Here is an 18,939-nt window from a genome sequence, read left to right as displayed (position 1 = left end):
GCGGACCAGGGTGTGGGATTACAACCTGTTCTGGATGGGGTCACACTTCCCATGAAGACACAGGTTCATAGTCTTATCGCTGATCCTGGAAACCCAGATGTCAGCAGTGGCCAGGAGCACCTTCGCACAATTAAAACTTGTGCACCAGCTGCACTCATACCTTGAGACGCCAGATCCAGCCATGGTAGTACACGCCTCGGTTACATCCCATCTGGACTACTGCAATGCTCTCTGTGTAGGGCTGCCTTTGAAGATAGTTCAGAAGCTACAACTCCTTCAGAGATTGGCAGTCAGATTACTAACTGAAGCGCTGTATAGCGGACAACTCCCATGTTGAGGCAGTTCCACTGGCTGCTGGTCTGCTCCCGGGCTAAATACAAAGTGCTGATTAATTATCTATATATAAAAAACAGTGATGGAATCAGGGCAGTGCACAAAACAACAAAAGTACAGGTCCCCCAACCTTGAAATTTGACAACACAACCCATCATCCATGGCTCTAGGTTGATACAACAAAAATAAAATAAAAATAAAGTCCTAATTGGAGGGAGAGGAATAATTGTTTTTTTCCAATTGCTGCCAGTTAGAAGGCTAAGCTCCACCCACTTGGTCTCCTAGCAACCTACTCAGCCCAGGGGACAGGCAGAGTTAGGCTTTACTTAGGCCTCTTCCACAGATTATCTAATTTGCACTGGATTATATGGCAATGTAAACTCAAGGCCCTTCCACATAGCTATATAACCCATTTAGAATCTTATATTATCTGCTTTGAACTGGATTATCTTGACTCCACACTGCCATATAATCCACTTTAGTGTGCATTTTATACAGCTGTGAAGAAGGGGCCTCATATAATCCAGTTCTAAGCAGATAATATAAGATTATCAATATACAGTAGAGTCTCACTTATCCAACATAAACAGGCCGGCAGGATAAGTGAATATGTTGGATAATAAGAAGGGATTCAGGAAAAGCCAATTAAACATCAAATTAGGTAATCATTATACAAATTAAGCACCAAAACATCATATTATACAACAAATTTGACAGAAAAAGTAGTTCCATGCTCAGTAATGCTATGTAGTAATTACTGTATTTACAAATTTACCACCAAAATATCACAATGAATTTAAAACACTGACTACAAAAACATTGACTACTAAAAGGCAGACTGCGTTGGATAATCCAGAACATTGGATAAGCGAATGTTCGATAAGTGAGATTCTACTGTAATATGAAATAATTACTGTGATAGAATAATACAGAACAATATAATCTCTAAAACCAGGACAGTAAATAAAGAGCAACACTCTGAAAGCAGGGAAATTGGGAATTCCACAAAGGAAACAATCAGGGCCAGCTAACATCTCCCAAGAAAGGATTCTTCCAGAAAGAAAGCTGAGGAGGGAGTGAAGCAGTGTCTATTACCAAAGTTGTTGTTGTTGTTATTATTATTATTATTATTATTATTATTATTATTATTATTATTATTATTGTGTTGCTGTGAACCATGAAAATGAATACAATCTGGCTCCAAGTATTCAAAAACACTAAAATCAGAATATATAAAACTTACTGTGGTATAATAAAACAGAACAATACAATCTCTAAAATCAGAACACTAAATAAAGAACAACACTTTCAAAACAGGAATTCCACACAGGAAACAATCAGGGCCAGCTAACACCTCCCATCACCAAAGTCTGGAAAATCCTCTGTTTTTTGAGGGCCATAGACAGTAGAAGCACATAAAATATCGCAAAGAACACCACTCTGAAAACAAGGGAATTCCAGACAGGAAACAATCAGGGCCAGCTAACACCTCCCAACAAAAAAAATCACTCAGGGAGGAAACAGCCAGGCTTTAAAGCTGCAAGGCCATTACATGCTAATCATTTCCCCTAAATGCAGCATTCATACTTGCCTCCAACAGACAAAAAAATCAGAAATATTGTATATATATTCACAAGCTTTAGGAAATAATATCCCCTGATGGCGCAGTGTGTTAACGCGCTGACCTGCTGAACTTCTGGACCAAAAGGCCGCAGGTTTGAATTGGGGGAGCGGAGAGAGCCCCCATTGTTAGCCCCAGCTTCTGCCAATCCAGAAGTTCGAAAACATGCAAATGAGAGTAGATGAATAGGTACTGCTCCGGCGGGAAGGTAACGGCGCTCCATGAAGTCATGCTGGCCACATGACCTTGGAGGAGTCTACAGACAACGCCGGCTCTTCAGCTTAGAAATGGAGATGAGCACCAACCCCCAGAGTCAGACACGACTGGACTTAATGTCAGGGGAAAACCTTTACCCTTTACCTTAACTACCACCAATTCTTCAATACTTTATTTCCCATACCACCATACTTCACCACAGCAACGCATGGCTGGGCACAGCTAGTTACCTATAAACCCCTAAATGATTAGGGCCCAGACTATTTGAAAAATTGCATCTCTACATACAGACCAGCACGAGCACTGGATTATGCAGAGGAGGCCCTGCTCTCAGTCCCACCGCTGTCTCAAGCATGATTGGTGGGAAAAAGAGGGGTCCTTCTCTGTGATTGCTCCCTGCCTCTGGAAATCCCTCCCTAAAGAACTAAAGAATGACACCCTCTCACCTCTCCTTTAAAAAGCTTCTAAAAACCCACTTTTGTACCCTAGCTTATGGAGAGAAAGAGAATTAATACATCTTTATACATACCCTCGTCTGCTTGTTGGACACCTATCTTTGTTCAATGGAAGTTGGATACCATCTTGGCTTTAATATTTTTAGTGTAATTTTAAGAGTTTTAAGAGCTTGTCGTGTTGTAAATGTTTGTGATGTATCATGTCTGTTTATTTAGGTTATTTTTAAGTTTTTATTGAGTTTCTTTTTACCCATTGGTTTGATTTGTTATTTGTTGTTTTGGCATTGAATGTTTGCCATTGTGTTTATTTTGCTGGAAACCGCCCTGAGTTCCCTCAGGGAGATAGAGTGGGTTATAAATAAAATATTATTTATCATCATCATCATCATCATCATCATTTGAAACACTACAAGATTAGTAATCAGCAAACAAGACACTATGTTGGCTGTTGTACTGGATCACATGTCGGACACTTCCCAAGTGTCTAGGACTTTGTGATGTATTGGCGAATAATGAGGGCAGATCCAAGTAGAGTGGCCTTTTGCAGCTGACAGATGGTAATTTTGTCAGCGTCAATTGTGTTTAAGTGCAGGCCAAGGTCCTTAGGCACTGCACCCAGTGTGCCAATCACTACTGGGACTACTTTGACTGGCTTGTGCCAGAGTCCCTGCAGTTCGATCTTTAAACCTGGTATTGTGTCAGCTTTTTCCGTTGTTTCTCTTCAGTTCTGCTGTCACCTGGGATTGCAACGTCGATGGTCCATTCTTTGTTTTTTAACACAATTGTGAGGTCAGGAGTATTGTGCTTCAAAACTCTATCAGCCTGAATTCGGAAGTTCCATAGTAGTTTGACGTGTTCATTTTCGTTAACTTTTTCAAGCTTGTGATCCCACCAATTATTATTATTATTATTATTATTATTATTATTATTATTATTATTAAGAGAGAGAGAGACATGGGGCCCTTCCACACAGCCATGCAATCCAGAATATCAAGGTAGAAAATCCCACAATATCTGCTTTGAACAGAGTTATCTGAGTCCACACTGCCACATATCCCAGTTCAAAGCAGAAAATGTGGGATTGTATTCAGCTGTATGGAAGGGGCCTGAGTCACTTTCAAAAAAAGAGATATTGCATTATTTAACTCTTAATCTAGAACAGCTTCCATTTTCACTCCTAGTCCCAAACTTATTGCTTTAATGATCAATCCAAACAGCATCTTCCCCAATTTTTGTTAAATACTGCTAGATAGGGCTCAGTATGCTACAGCCATGCAGAATTTAATGTTATTTTGTTTGTCTTGTTTTTGTTTTGTTTAAATCCTGAAATCCACCAGTTGTGGCCTAGAGCAAAACTCTTAGAACTATTAAATGCTGAGCCAGGAATTTGTTTTGAGAAGCAAAAGTAAGCAGAGCTCACAATTCTTACACATACACAAACAAAAACCCCTAATTAAGCTTTCTTAATTGTAGTAGTATAATGTAATGAAAGACAGAGTCATTTTGTTGCATGTATTGTTTATAGTGAGACTGGAATACTTATTCATCTGCTGCAACTCAAACAAAGATCTACCGGTAGTTATTGATCTATCTTCTGCTTAGGTCTAAATATATGTTTATTCAAGCATGACTTGGTCCTGGTTTGTTTTGGGAATTGGAGTTAGAAGAAACTATGGTCCCTCGAATTCATATGTAATGAATTTGGTCCCTCAAAGTCATACTGCAGTTTAGCCAAACTGAGAATTAAAAATTAGTCTTTACTTCTCATTAGCCATAGCTGAAATAGTCAATGGGAAAAGATGATAGGGATAGTAATTCAACAACCTCTGGAAGTCCACATGTTCCTCAAACTGGATGCCGTGCCAAAAGATCTCAGCCGGCATTTGGAAACAATAAACATTGACAAAATTACGATCTGTCAACTGCAAAAGGCCACTTTACTGGGATCTGCACGCATCATCTGAAAATACATCACACAGTCCTAAACACTTTTGCAGTGTTCGACTTGTGAGTTTGTAATACGAAATCCAGCATATATATCTCGTTTGCTATGTCATACTATGTCTTTTTGTCAATAATAATAATTTTATTTTTGTACCCTGCCTCCATCTCCCCAAAGGGACTGGGGGCAGCTTACATGGAGCCAAGCCCGAATGACACAGTTTAAAATGTAATATATTTTAATATAAGACAAAATAAAACAGCATTATAATAATATTTTAAAAGGCATCAAACCAACAACCAAAAGCAGTTTGAATGTGAGTAGATCAATAGATACCACTCAGGTGGGAAGGTAACAGCCCTCCATGCGGTCATGGCGGCCACATGACCTTGGAGACGTCTACGCACAACGCTGGCTCTTTGGCTTAGAAATGGAGATAAGCACCAACGCCCAGAGTCGGACACGACTAGACTTAATGTCAGGGGGAAACCTTTACCTTTTTAACCTATATAAGAGGAGCTACTGAAGGCCATGACAAGCAGCCTGACTTTGGAAGATCGCAGCATCATGATAATTTACAAACTGTTTTTTTAAATCTTGCTTTTGTCCATTGTTTTATTGTAGATGGTTATTTTAGATTTTTTACAGCAGGCCCTTTGAAAAGTTAAACTAAAAACTAACAAAAAATAAACTGTGTTGATGGAGCAGCTATGAATGTTTCAAGGGGTTAGTGCCTTGCCACCTCTGTGCAGAAGCCAGCCATTGCGGGGGGGAGAGAGAGAGATTTCAGATGTGTATCCAGCCATCCATGGGTATTCATTAACCGGCTACAGTCCATTGATTCAGTAGTCCATGAAATACGAAGGATTTTCACGTTCTTCAGTTATGGCTCCTTGGGAACGGTTAAATGTTTTAAACCCTTCATTGCTAAACTGAAACTACAAGAGGAGTACCCCCAAAATCTGTATGAACTATTTGAGAAAACGAATAATTCCGTCAGCACCTATCACCTCTCAACTGACAAAACTGTTTGATAGCTTTGGTACATCATGACTGGCCCCATTCCATTCATCATTTTCATCAAATAGTACTTCCCAGGCAGATGAAATTACTACCTGATTTTCATTATTTTATGAGCATATAATATCACTGCACACTCATCGCCACTTCACTGAGCAATTTGAAGTCTGACCAGCACAATGGGTTTTAATTTCCTTTGGATAAGGGAACAATGAAGAGATAAGGTACATCCTGCAAGATGTTTCTAATTTTATAAGAGTGAAATGGAAGCTACTGCACATTACAGCAAATTAATCATACTTGAATCAGAGTCTGAGTCATGCCATTACAGTACACTGCAGAAAAGTCAGAGCTCCAAACATTCTTGTGTCTGAAACCAGCTTTCAAACTGGAAGCACTCTGAAAGATGCACTTTTCCCAAATGTTATATTCCAAGGACTGATTTCCAGGCACCATAAACATTTGTCTCATCATTCCCTCACACTGTTTGCATCAACTTTACATACTAGAAAATCTTTCAGCTAATAAAACTGATGATATCCCATAACATCATTAGAAACCCAAACCTATTTATTGCAGTAATGCAGAATAATCTAGCCTAGGCATTGTCTATTCCACTTCTTCTAACATGGTGAGTCCTGACCCCAGATGGGATCCCTTTAGTTCAATGTTAGGGTTGCAAAAGGCTTGGCAACAGTAAAAGCCTTTTGAATGCCACCTAAACATTTACACTAATCTGTTAGCAACAGCATGCAGTTTTTAGTGGACTCTGCAGAAAATGCTTCAGCTGTACCCCACAAAAAGGAAAATCGGTCTGTTCGGCAAGCCTTGCAAATATTGATTTATTTATTAGTAAATGTTTGATTTTGATACCTGTTTTCTATACCTATATATACCCAGTCACATAAAAGTTACCCGGGTGGAAAGGGGGTTGTGAGTGGAAAAAGTTTAACATGCCTGGTTTATTCTAACTGACCACCAATCTCTGAGGTCTGTAATAGAGGCTTTTCCCAGTCATACAGCCTCCTGGAAAATGCATGTCATCAGTGAACAGGTTCGGGGAGGAGAAAGAATGAGGCCTCTCCTGCAACTTTATTTCAGTCAGAGAAAGAGATGGAAAACTATTCACACCTAAAATTGTTACATATTCATTCTTTCTTGGTAACTTTACCTACTCCTTTTCTTTGGATTTCCAAACTGTATTTCTAAATGCTCCACTGCATTGCTAGAGACTGAAGAGAATTTCATTGAGAGACAGAATTCCTACGAGGAGGGTAATGTTTGCATTTTGACCCACCCAAAGACACCCCCCTCCGTCTTCTCATCGGTATAGATCCATGCATGCATTCACCTACCATACATGTCTATTCATCACATACTTACTCATTAATTCTCATTCCCATAGGCAATACTTGGGCTTTTAAAAACCTCACATTGGAATTATGAAACTAAATTACCAGATGAGTATAGTGTGAGTGCTAGGATTAGGATTAGGGTTTGGGACAAAGACTTTGGTTCAAAACTCAGTGTATATATAAGATCTGTATTATATGTGTGGAAGATCCAGCACCCATGCCTCAAGCCAGCACCCATGCCTCAAGTAGTCATCATTTTTTGTTATTAATTAATTAATTTGTATCTCGCTTTTCTCCTGTGGGTGGGATTCAAAGTGGCGTACAACATATAAAATTCATACAAATACATCCAACCACAATACATAATCTCCAAGTATCCATTGTGTACATTGGACTAACCCTATTGTATTAACCAGAGCCACCCTATTAAACCCATCATGAACTCATTTCCCAATACCACACTGCATTCCTTTCTGATCGCGCCCCTTTTGGAGATGGAGCAATAAACAGACTGACACTTCAAACACTCCAATGACAGTTTATTGAATTTCCCACCACCACAAAGAGCCAATCAGTGATGAGCTACAACAGAGTCCTGAGCCACTCAGGATGCAGATCCTAGCTGGACAGTTGTTCAGCCAATCAGGAGCTGGCGTGTGTCTCTTGAATAGCTGTCAGATAAAATAAAAATACTCTGTATTTTAAATTGTGTTGTGTCCACTCTTTGGAGTGCTTCTCCACAGACATCCTCTCTTGGCCAGTAAGAATAAGCCTCTGCTTTTACCTTCTACCTGTCTGTGTTTGATTTGACTTTCTGGAAAGCTACACACGCTGGGGACTCCAAAGCCATGTTTTTAGCAGAGCTGAAATCACTCAACATAGATTCTGAATGTTCCCTAAATTAAGAAATGATGCTTCTTCCTTTTGTTTTCCGGCTATATCCCCCAATGAAGAGTTCAGCACAACTTGAACTCTTGGAACCGGTTGCTCCAATAAACACAGTGACTTAACGGATTCAATGTCTTTTAAACAGAAGGGACGCATTCTTCAGAGCCAATGCACTGTAAACCATCCATTAAAGACTTGAAATTAATGCCAGCCAGGCTATGATTCTGAAGGCCATTTGAGGCTGGACCACTTGGCTATAAATAAATGGATGGTGGGCATAAGAGGCTAGTGTTCATACTTAGAAGGGAGGTGCTAATCTGCTTTGGGGGTTCTTTTTATAATGTTGACACTGGCTTTTTGAATGTTTTTCCATAGTGTACGTGTATGTATGTGTGTGAGGGGGACCACATGAGAGCGTATAAGAAACTGTGGTTTTGGTGTTTGGAATTTGCTACTGGCAAGTTTTTATAGCACAGAATCCAAGATAAATAGCAGGTAGGGTTTTCCCCCTTCTTGTGCATGCATACTGTTCATTTGGAAATGTTTTTAAAATTGCCTAAAATGCAGGATGTTGCACCTGGCGCTCCAAAATTTACTTAGGGAGAGGTACCCTTGGGATCCATCTTCACACTTTTTTGTTTCCTTTCCATTTTTGTTTAGCTAATGAATGCCCCAATAAGATCATCGCAAAAGCCTCCATCTGTGCAATCAGTCGTTTACATTATGCTCAGAAACATAGTGGAGAGGTTTATTTCATAAACCCTCTGAGAAGTCCTCCAAAATTTTGGTAAAAGAAACAGGCATTTTGCCATCTTCATGTTATTTTAAATGTGGGATTGCTTTTCCTTTGTGAAAATAAAAGAGGTACAATGAGATCCTGGTTGATATGAAATTGTCATGTCAACTATTTAGCTTTCCAATATTCAATTTGGAAAACAAATATAATACAGAAAATGTAACAAAACAACCAGTGTCTATTTTGGACACATGTGTTTTTCTAATGTGATTTGAATGTGTGTAAGGTGAAATAGACATTTGGGAATGTCTACTGATTGCTCCTTAAATGCTTTTCAATGGGAGCAGTGGAAGCAAAGTTAAGGTAGTTATACAAACACTGCAGTGCTGAAGATTTTTTCACTTTTCTTCTACCTGTGGATGCTTGTGGTTAGAGGTATGAAGTCTCCCAGTGTCAGAAGAAGCACAAATATTCACAGAGCACTACAGATCATATAAAAATATCATTCAATGGAAAGAGCTGCAGAATAGTGAAAACAAGATAAAGTGTTTATTTTAAAACTCTGAAATTCTAATGCTTTCTCTGCAATTGCTTATAGTCTGAAAACAGACAATGGCTCTTAGAATTAGAAATTTGATAGACTTGATGCAACAGGCAGAAACATATGATTAGCAATCATGGAGAAAACTATTAAAATAAGCTATGATTGTATGCTTTATTGAGCTAAAACCTATATAAATATTTTTGTAGGGAAAAATAGAAAAGTAATTATACACCTTTACTTTGTTGTTTTATTTAATCATCTGCAAATCTTATATATCCTGAGTATCATGTTCCACTAATTGTAGTTTTTGGGGCACAGTTAACTGTGTTGCAACACTAAGTCTGGGTTACGATGCCTCTAACTATAAAGGCAAACAATAGTTCTAGGTGCATTTCTGAAACACTTGCATTTCTTTGCCTTATCACATCTTGCTTTTTTCAGGTTTGGGATTTATTTTGGTGGTGCTGACACATGCTGACTATTTCAGAATCCTGGGTATACTGTACATATAATAGATATCTTTCCCTCTCATGGAATAACACCTAAATGTCAAGAATTGGCTGCCACCTGCACCTATCTGTAATGGAAAAGCGACACAGATTAGTTCAAGGATGGGGAATCTATGACCCCTCAGCACAGATAGTTGGACATACTGACTTGAGCTGATGAGAGCTGGACTCCAACAACATTTAGAAAGTCTTGACCATACAGTGAAGACAGCACTATCTTGAGCAATGCAAGCATGAATGAAGTGGAACGGTCTAGTTTTTGTCCATAGGCTTATACTCGAAACCTTTATGACATGAAAGGAAAAAAGAGATGGGAGGAGAAGAGGCAGGGAGAAGAAAGCATACGAAAGCATAATTTTAAAGATGACCAGTTGACAGATGTGGAGAAACAAAACCTGAGGGAAGTTTGATGTGTTAACCCTGCTTTCCTCTACTCCCTCTTGGCCCAAGTTATCCATAGTTATAGACTCAGAAGTTGTATTTTAGTAGCATTTAATTTAATCATGGACCTCAGAATGTAGGAGGGGAAAATCGAGGACTCCAACTGGCCTCTAAAACTAGGATAATTACAAAAATTACAAAAGAAATCTGAGAAAATCGGACTATCAATACTCTTAAGTAGTTGACACCTCCTAGGAATTATCCATCAGAAGTATTATTTTGAAATAGTTTTCATTATACTCAGGGCATCCCACCATGTGATATCATCATGGCAGTCCATTAGTCGCCCTTGTGTCTTAGTTTTATCACACAACAGCATTGCTGTCTAACCATTGTTGCACCGCAGAGTAATTGAAAATGTATTTTTTTCACTCTGGAAAAAAATAGGTAATGATCCCAATTCAGTAAAAAGTTTGGGTTTGGATAATTCATAGCTTTTTCACCTGGGAATGAACCTTTAGTCGAATTGGCCAGATTAACCTTCCCTTTAAGGATTCCCAAGGAAATCTCTGGAAGAGAAGCCTTAGGCCTCTTTCACACAGCCGAATAAAATCCCACATTATCTTCTTTGAACTGGAATATATGGCAATGTGGACTCAGATAACCCAGTTCAAAGTAGATATTGTGGAATTTTCTGCCTTGATATTCTGGGATATAGGGCTGTGTGGAAGGACTCTTAGAGCACCTTCAATTCTTGGGCAGGGAAGATTGTTTTTCTAGTAAGTTTAAACCTCTCTTAACACCTTATTTTAATTTCTGATATATAGTGTTGGTTTGCTGTTGTGTCTTATAACATTATAGTATGTCTTATCATCGTACCATTTTGATGTCATAGTGCTGTTATGGCTACACACACACACACACACACACACACACACACACAATAAATGAGGCAACCATGAAATGGGAGAGGGAATTGTAGAAATCAAACGACACCATTGATGTAAACAAAACGTGAAAATTGTGCACTTAAAGTGCAATTGTGGCAAACAAGCAATAATGTTGGTAATCAGCTACCATCATGAGACTGGCTGAACCTGATTTCAAACAGAATAATGTAGCATAAAGGAGTGCTGTGATAAGGCCCTCAAATAGTTACTAGCTTCAGATAGAGGGCGGGATATAAAACAAAGCAAATAAATACATACATAAACAGAGGATGCTTATAGCAACAGTTATTGTTTTATTGTAACTTTCTTTGTTTTCATTGCTTTGTAAAAAACATACCTGCAAGAAAATTGATAATGACCTGTCTGCCAATGTTGATCTCCTTCCTTATAATTCCAAGATCCTTGATCAAGATAGGCCAGGAATGCATAGCTGAGATAAATCACCCTTAATTGATTTATTAGACTAAAGAAACTGGACATAAGTAATTTTTCCCTTACTTGTCAGAAGATGGCTCATCTGATTGTATGTCTATGAAATCTGCCAATTTTGGAAAGAAAACTGGAACACAGGGCTTAGAAGTCTCACTGAAATTAACAGAACTTGTCATTGTAAGTTCACAACTAACCTAAACATCAATTATTTCAGTAGACCTATTCTAGGTAAGGTAATATTAGTTTTCATCACAGAAACCCAAACCTGTGAGAACTGGTCCAGCAGGACTTAACTTCAACACAGAAATAGAAATTTGGTGGAATGTTAATGCTACAAGCTTCCACTTACCTCCAGCTTGTATATATGAGTATATGAACTAAACACCATAAAAATGCCACAAGTTTGGGTAAAAGCCTGCTGGCACACTTTACTTTCTCCCCACTTTGAGAATCAAGGCACACTGGGTGCACACATATATAGGTATTTTATTCATTCATTTGTCTTTGTGCCCTGGCATTATCCCAGCTGAAAGATTTTCTGGCTTTTTTATAGTCTGTTTCGAACTTTTGGAAACATCAGCCTCTATTTGACATTTCATCAGCTTTGTTTAAATAGCACCTTTTTTTCTTTTTAACAATCCAGGCCAGCATTATCTGAAAAATAAGGAGACTGGACCTCAATTACAAAGGGACAGCAATATTTCCAGTTTTTGGGTGTAGTTTAAATGAAGATAACTAGCAAGTTGCCTATCACTGGGATGGACAAGCAAAGGTTTTCTATAGCTCAGCAATCCAAAGTGGCAGGGGAATAATGATATACCTCACAGAGACAGAGATACATTATTATTCCCCTGCCACCTTAGGCCAAATTTATAGAAAAATTGGAAGCCCCAGCTGAGAGCGGGAGTCCAGAACCCAGCTGGTTGGCCGTCCAAGGATGCGGAGGAACCTTGCAACAGCTACCACAGGCAGGGATACATTCCATCCAAACCCCTTTCCTTTGTATTACAAAGTAACCCCTTAATAAACGTACACTGTGGTATGTTATCCTCATTTCTGATACTTTGTGTCTTTTTTGCCTCCTTGCAGCTCGCCCTGGTAACCACTTGGCCCCCACAACCCCCACAGCCCTAGGAGCAGGGCTTCTCCTCTTTTTCTCCCCAGAATATTAACCTCCTTTACCCTAACTAACCCCAAGTCAATCCTCGCTCCCGTGGGTATGCTGGCTTCCATGATTGGGTGCCCCAGTATCCACGGACCCGCTTTGTGTGTGTAATAATGTTTATATAAACTTTTGGAGATATGAAGCCACAGATCAAGACCCAGGTAACCTTTCACCAGCACCTCTTGATCCTTGAATTCTCTCCAGTGTTTTCCTGGTCATCACACCAGCAAAGAACTCAATCACCCATCATATCTGGAATCAATCCCTCTCTATTGATTCCCATAAAATTGGCTATGAGATTTTTGATTGGGGAATATTGGGTCACAGTTTTTCGTCCTCTCAGGCACAGATTCTAAGTGGCTCACTGCTGGGTTTCACTATCCATCTGTTGGATCTTGATATCCACATATCTAATCTCACTATCCGCAGTCCAGATCTCATTATCCACGACCGCTTCACATTGCTCGATTTCATATTTAACACAGTGAGATCCGAAAGGTTGGAGGCAGGTTTTGCCCTCACTCTTATGAAGGTGTGTCCAATATCTCTAATTTTCATCTGCAAGTGAAAGACAGGATTTTCCTCTTGGGGTGAGGTTAATTCCAAAATCAAGAACAGGGAACCTATCACTCTCCAATGACATACAGAAGCTAGAAGATTCCCAACCAGTATTCTAAAGTGACCGTCTTAGGTGTATCATATTTTATTTAATGTCAAAATTTTAATGCATATTGCACGCTTCCACTCTATGGTCTGGAATTGGACTGAACAAATTCAGGGCAGGCCAAAAGTCACAAAGGAGTCATATACACACTGTACATGATGCTATGGTATTGGACAGTGGACACCAATTGTTCACACATAATGTAAATGTATTTCCTATATATACTGTACATGATGCTGCAGTATTCTAAATTAAAAACAAAAATTAATGGAGTTATTAAATGTTGAAACCTCTTTGTAACATTGACCCACACAGTACATCCCTTCATATATATCATTTTCATTATTAGCTATGAACACTAGGATTGTTATTATATTCTGACAACATATGGAGGTACACCATTAGCCACTCCTACTCCTCAGTCTTATTAACCACAGTCTGTTTACGATGTTGCTTAGTGAGTGAACTGAGGGTCATTTCTGCCTTCTTTTGGGGTCAATTTGTTGGTTTTTTAACTAGTTGATAAAGAAGAAATCCAGAAACAGATTTATGAAACCAATTCAACCAGAAATTTATTTACATAAATTATAGGGAAACATTGTTTTCTTGGTGATTTGATATGCATTAAGAAGATTCAGTTACAGTAATATTACAAAACCAAAGGCATATTTATGCTACAGAATTAGGGCACCATTATATAACTTTAATGGCCATATTTTCATATGGAGCTCCAGGGTTTGTAGCTTTGTGAGATCTCTGGCTGAGAATTCCAAATTCCATAGGATGGAACAATACAATTTGAAGTGGAATAATATCACTATAATTCTGTAGCATGAATGGGTTCCAAGTAAATGTTTTGAGAGGTCCAGTATGATGTATTGGTTGGAGCGCTAGACCAAGACTCTGGAAACCAGGATTTAAATCCTTGCTCAGCAATTGAAACCAATTGAATGAAATAGGACATTTTTTGAGGCTCTGAATAAATCTGGTCAAAAAAACGCCATGAAACAATTGTGAAAGAGTCTCAATAAATTGGAAAGGACTTGAAGTTACTCAACAACAAGATATTAAGACATCGGCAACACCATCTTTCTGTATATTTAACCTTGATCAAAACAGAATATTAAGAAATGAATAACATTACTAACTTTTTAGTGGGAATTTTTTTATTCCGTGTATTCTAACATTATGTAATTTAAGATGGTGTCTATTTCTCATCAGAGGAGACAAGATTTAAGCTGTATGGCTCTGACACAAGCTTTTGCTTATTTAAACAAGTGTATGTTGAAACAAATGCATATCTTAATTGTAGAAAGGACATGTCAGGAAACCTGCCAGTTCCAATTCATTTAATTTCAGTCAATCCAAATTGGCCAGCACATTTTGCTAGAGTTCATAACCTTTAAATTTCTATAGTTCTTGTGCATCTCTTATTAAAAGATGGAACCCTGGGAACACTTCAGGGTTTTGCATGGGCCTCCCAAACTGCACGAGGGAGGGGAAACATTTGAAGCTGGCAGAGAGACTCAGGGTAGCAAAGACTTGTCCTCTAATTTAAGGAGTCCACAGTGAGCTGTTTAAAAGGCACCTCACTGGAGAAATCCCAATGTTTGCTCACTAGGAGTCCTCAGGGCTAGGCAGTCAAAGACAAAAAGACCACATCCAACTACCTTTTAGATCTAGAAGTAAAGAAAAGCCCACACAATGCAGTCCAAATCTGGTGAAAACAGTTATAGCGTTTGGAAGTTATCCAAAAAAAATAAATTATCTGCTGTTTTCCCCCTCCTAAAGAAGTTCATTCAGATCAAGTCAAGTTGGCTGTCAGGAAATGATTTCCCTAAATGTGTTCACAGTTAACACAAGACTCAGAGCTAAACGGATCCAAGCAGTTTTTACACAAGATTGTATTTATTTATGGCACAAAAACAGCATAGTGTAGCCAATCACTCAATTTTCTCTTCCAGATGATATAGAGTTATCAATATTTTAAGGAGAGTAATATTTCTATTGGCCCATATGACAATTTGTCACTGGCCTTTTACTAATAATAATAATAATAATAATAATAATAATAATAATAATAATAATAATAATACGTATCAGAGAATGGCTAACAACTGGAAGAACATACCTGATACAAAAGGATCCAGCAAAAGGAGCAGCACCAGGAAACTACAGGCCAATAACGTGTCTGCCCACTATGTTTAAACTACTGACTGGCATCATTGCCGACAGAATTCAAGACTATCTTGAAGAAAAAAACATCTTTCCAGATGAACAGAAAGGCAACAAACAGAAAAGCAGGGGCACAAAAGACCAGTTATTGATTGACAAATGATTCTGGAGAACTGTAAAAGCCGAAAAGCTAATCTTCACATGACGTGGATTGACTACAAAAAGGCCTTTGACTCATTCCCACACAGCTGGATCATCAAGTGCCTGGACGCCATCGGGATTAGTAAAAACATTGGCACCTTTATTGAAAACATGATGGAGTACTAGAAAACGGAACTGTTTGTTGGAAATGAAAGCTATGGACTTGTCAACATCAGAAGAGGAATTTTCCAGGGAGACTCATTGTCCCCTCTGCTTTTCATTATTGCCATGATCCCTCTGTCAACAATCTTACAAAAAACAAACCTCAGCTATCAAACATCTAAGAAATATCACAAAATTTTGCATCTGATGCACATGAATGACCTGAAGCTGTATGGGAAAAGGTAGGTAAAGGTTTTCCCCTGACGTCAAGTCCAGTCGTGACCGACTCTGGGGGTTGGTGCTCATCTCCATTTCTAAGCCGAAGAGCCGGCGTTGTCCGTAGACACCTCCAAGGTTATGTGGCCGGCATGACTGTATGGAGCGCCGTTACCTTTCCGCCAGAGCCGTACCTATTGATCTACTCACATTGGCATGTTTTCGAACTGCTAGGTTGGCAGGAGCTGGGGCTAACAGCAGACGCTCATTCTGCTCCCGGGATTTGAACCTGGGACCTTTCGGTCTGCAAGTTCAGCAGCTCAGCACTTTAACACACTGAGCCACCACCAGGGGCCCTGTATGGGAAAACGCAAACTGAAATCCAGTCTCTAACTAACACTGTCCGAATTTTTAGCACTGATATCAGCATGGAGTTTGGTTTGGACAAATGTTCAACAGTGGCATTGAAGAAGAGAAAAATCATTGAAAGTGAGGGCATAAATATGCCTAATGGCCAAGCAATAAAGTTTCACCAGCCAGAGGCCTATAAATATCTGGGCATATTACAGCTGGACAACATCAAGCATGAACATGTGAAAACTGTGGTCAGCAAAGAATACACACAAAGGGTCAGAAAAATTCTCAAAAGCAAGCTCAATGGAGGCAACACCATCACGGACATAAACACCTGGGCCATACCTGTCATAAGATATACTGCTGGCATTATAAATTGGACACAGGCTGAACTGGACAATTTGGACAGAAAAACAAGAAAACCCATGATCATTTATCATTCTCTGCACCCTTGCAGTGATGTTGACCGGCTATATCTGCCTAGAAGATCAGGGGGCAGAGGACTCTTGCAATTAAAACAAGCAGTCAAAGAAGAAGAACATGCCCTGGCAGAATATGTAAAGCCAAGTGAAGAACCTGCTTTGATTGAAGTAAAAAATCAGAAACTTTTCAAAGCACAGCAGACAAAACATCAATACAAGAAAACCGCACTACAAACTAGAGCTGACAGCTGGCACAACAAAACATTGCATGGAAAGTTCCTTGACAAAATTGAAGGAAAAGCTGATAAGGAGAAGACCTGGCTATGGCTCACGAATGGGACACTGAAAAAGGAGACAGAAGGCCTGATCCTTGCAGCCCAGGAGCAAGCCATCAGAACAAATGCAATTAAGGTCAAGATCAAAAAATCAATTGATGACCCAAAATGCAGACTGTGCAAGGAAACCGATGAAACCATTCATCATATCCTCAGCTGCTGTAAGAAAATCGCACAGACAGACTGCAAACAGAGGCACAACTATGTGGCCCAAATGATTCATTGCAGTAAAGAACTGGTGGGATCACAAACCTGCAAAAGTATTGGAAAATGAGCACGCAAAGATACTGTGGGACTTCCGAATCCAGACTGACAAAGTTCTGGAATACAACGCACCAGACCTCACAGTTGTGGAAAAGAAAAAGATTTGGATCATTGATGTCGCCATCCCAGGTGACAGTCGCATTGACGAAAAACAACAGGAAAAACTCAGCGCTATCAGTACCTCAAGATTGAACTTCAAAGACTCTGGCAGAAACCAGTACAGGTGGTCCCGGTGGTGATGGGCACATTGGGTGCCGTGCCAAAAGATCTCAGCCAGCATTTGGAAACAATAGACATTGAAAAAATTACGATCTGCCAACTGCATAAGGCCACCCTACTAGGATCTGCGCACATCATCCGAAAATACATCACACAGTCCTAGACGCTTGGGAAGTGTTCGACTTGTGATTTTGTGATATGAAATCCAGCATATCTATCTTGTTTGCTGTGTCATACAATGTTGTTGTGTCAATAATAATAATAATAATAATAATAATAATAATAATAATAATAATACTTTATTTGTATTCTGCCCTATCTCCCCAGGGGGACTCAGGGCGGATTCCAGCATACAACGGCAAACATTCAATGCCTCCATAAAAGAAATACTGACATAACATCTCAGAGAAATCCATAGCATTTAATGTTTTACTTTAGCTACTGAGAAATATTTTTCATGATTTACAGTATAACAGAAAGCTTACTCAGAAATTTAAACAGGGTATAACCTAGAAATCCAGTATACATTTGGTTGCACTGTTGAGAGCCAGCTACATTATGTTTTTGCAATACATTGATTACTCTTGATTATTGTGCCATATTGCCCCTGACCCTAGAGCAAAGCTTTCCAAACATTTCATGTTAGTGACACACATTTTTGGACGTGCATTATTTCACAATATGATAATTCTGTTTTATTAGCAAACTGGAGGTTAAACCATCCCCCTATAAGAGAGATGGACACATACATACATTATAATAACAAAATGCATGAGGATGCAACATATCTCAAGAAACTTTTTCACTTATATTTTTGAAACTATATAATGTATTATTTCACATAGACTCACAGGTTTCTTATTCCATTGGTGTGACATACTTACATACTTAAAAAGCCTGGCTGCTTCCTTCCTGCCTGGTGGAATCCTTTGCTGGGAGGTGTTTGTTGGATTTGTTGGATTCCCCCAGGCAGGAATCAGCCAGGCTTTGAAGCTGAAATGCTATTCAATACTAATCAAGGAGATCAGTTGCAACATTCACACTTGCCTCAAGCAGACAAGAGTTCGTTTTCCCACCCTGGACATTCCACAGATATATAGACCCCACTTGCCTAGTTTCCAAAAGACCTCACAACCTCTGAGGGCCCTTCCAGACAGCACTAAATCATAGGTTTAAACAGGGGCAAAATATCCCAGGACTTCAGAAGAGGTCCACACACAAACCTGTTAGTCCTGGGATTTCTGCCTCCGTTGTCCAGACTTGCTGCTTTGTTCTGGGATTTTGAGGCTCCCAAGATGGCCGCTGAGAGACTTCCACCGAAAATCTCAGCAGCTTTTTTTTTAAAAAAGCCTCGGGATGCAGATATGCGGATCTCTGCAAAAGTTCCGTTCTTTGTCCCCCCCAGACGTTTCATGAAGTGTCTGCCACACAAACAAACCT

The sequence above is a fragment of the Anolis carolinensis genome, chromosome 2 (genome assembly GCF_035594765.1).
Source record: "Anolis carolinensis isolate JA03-04 chromosome 2, rAnoCar3.1.pri, whole genome shotgun sequence".
Lineage (NCBI taxonomy): Eukaryota > Metazoa > Chordata > Lepidosauria > Squamata > Dactyloidae > Anolis > Anolis carolinensis.
Note: the sequence above shows the minus strand (reverse complement) of the source record.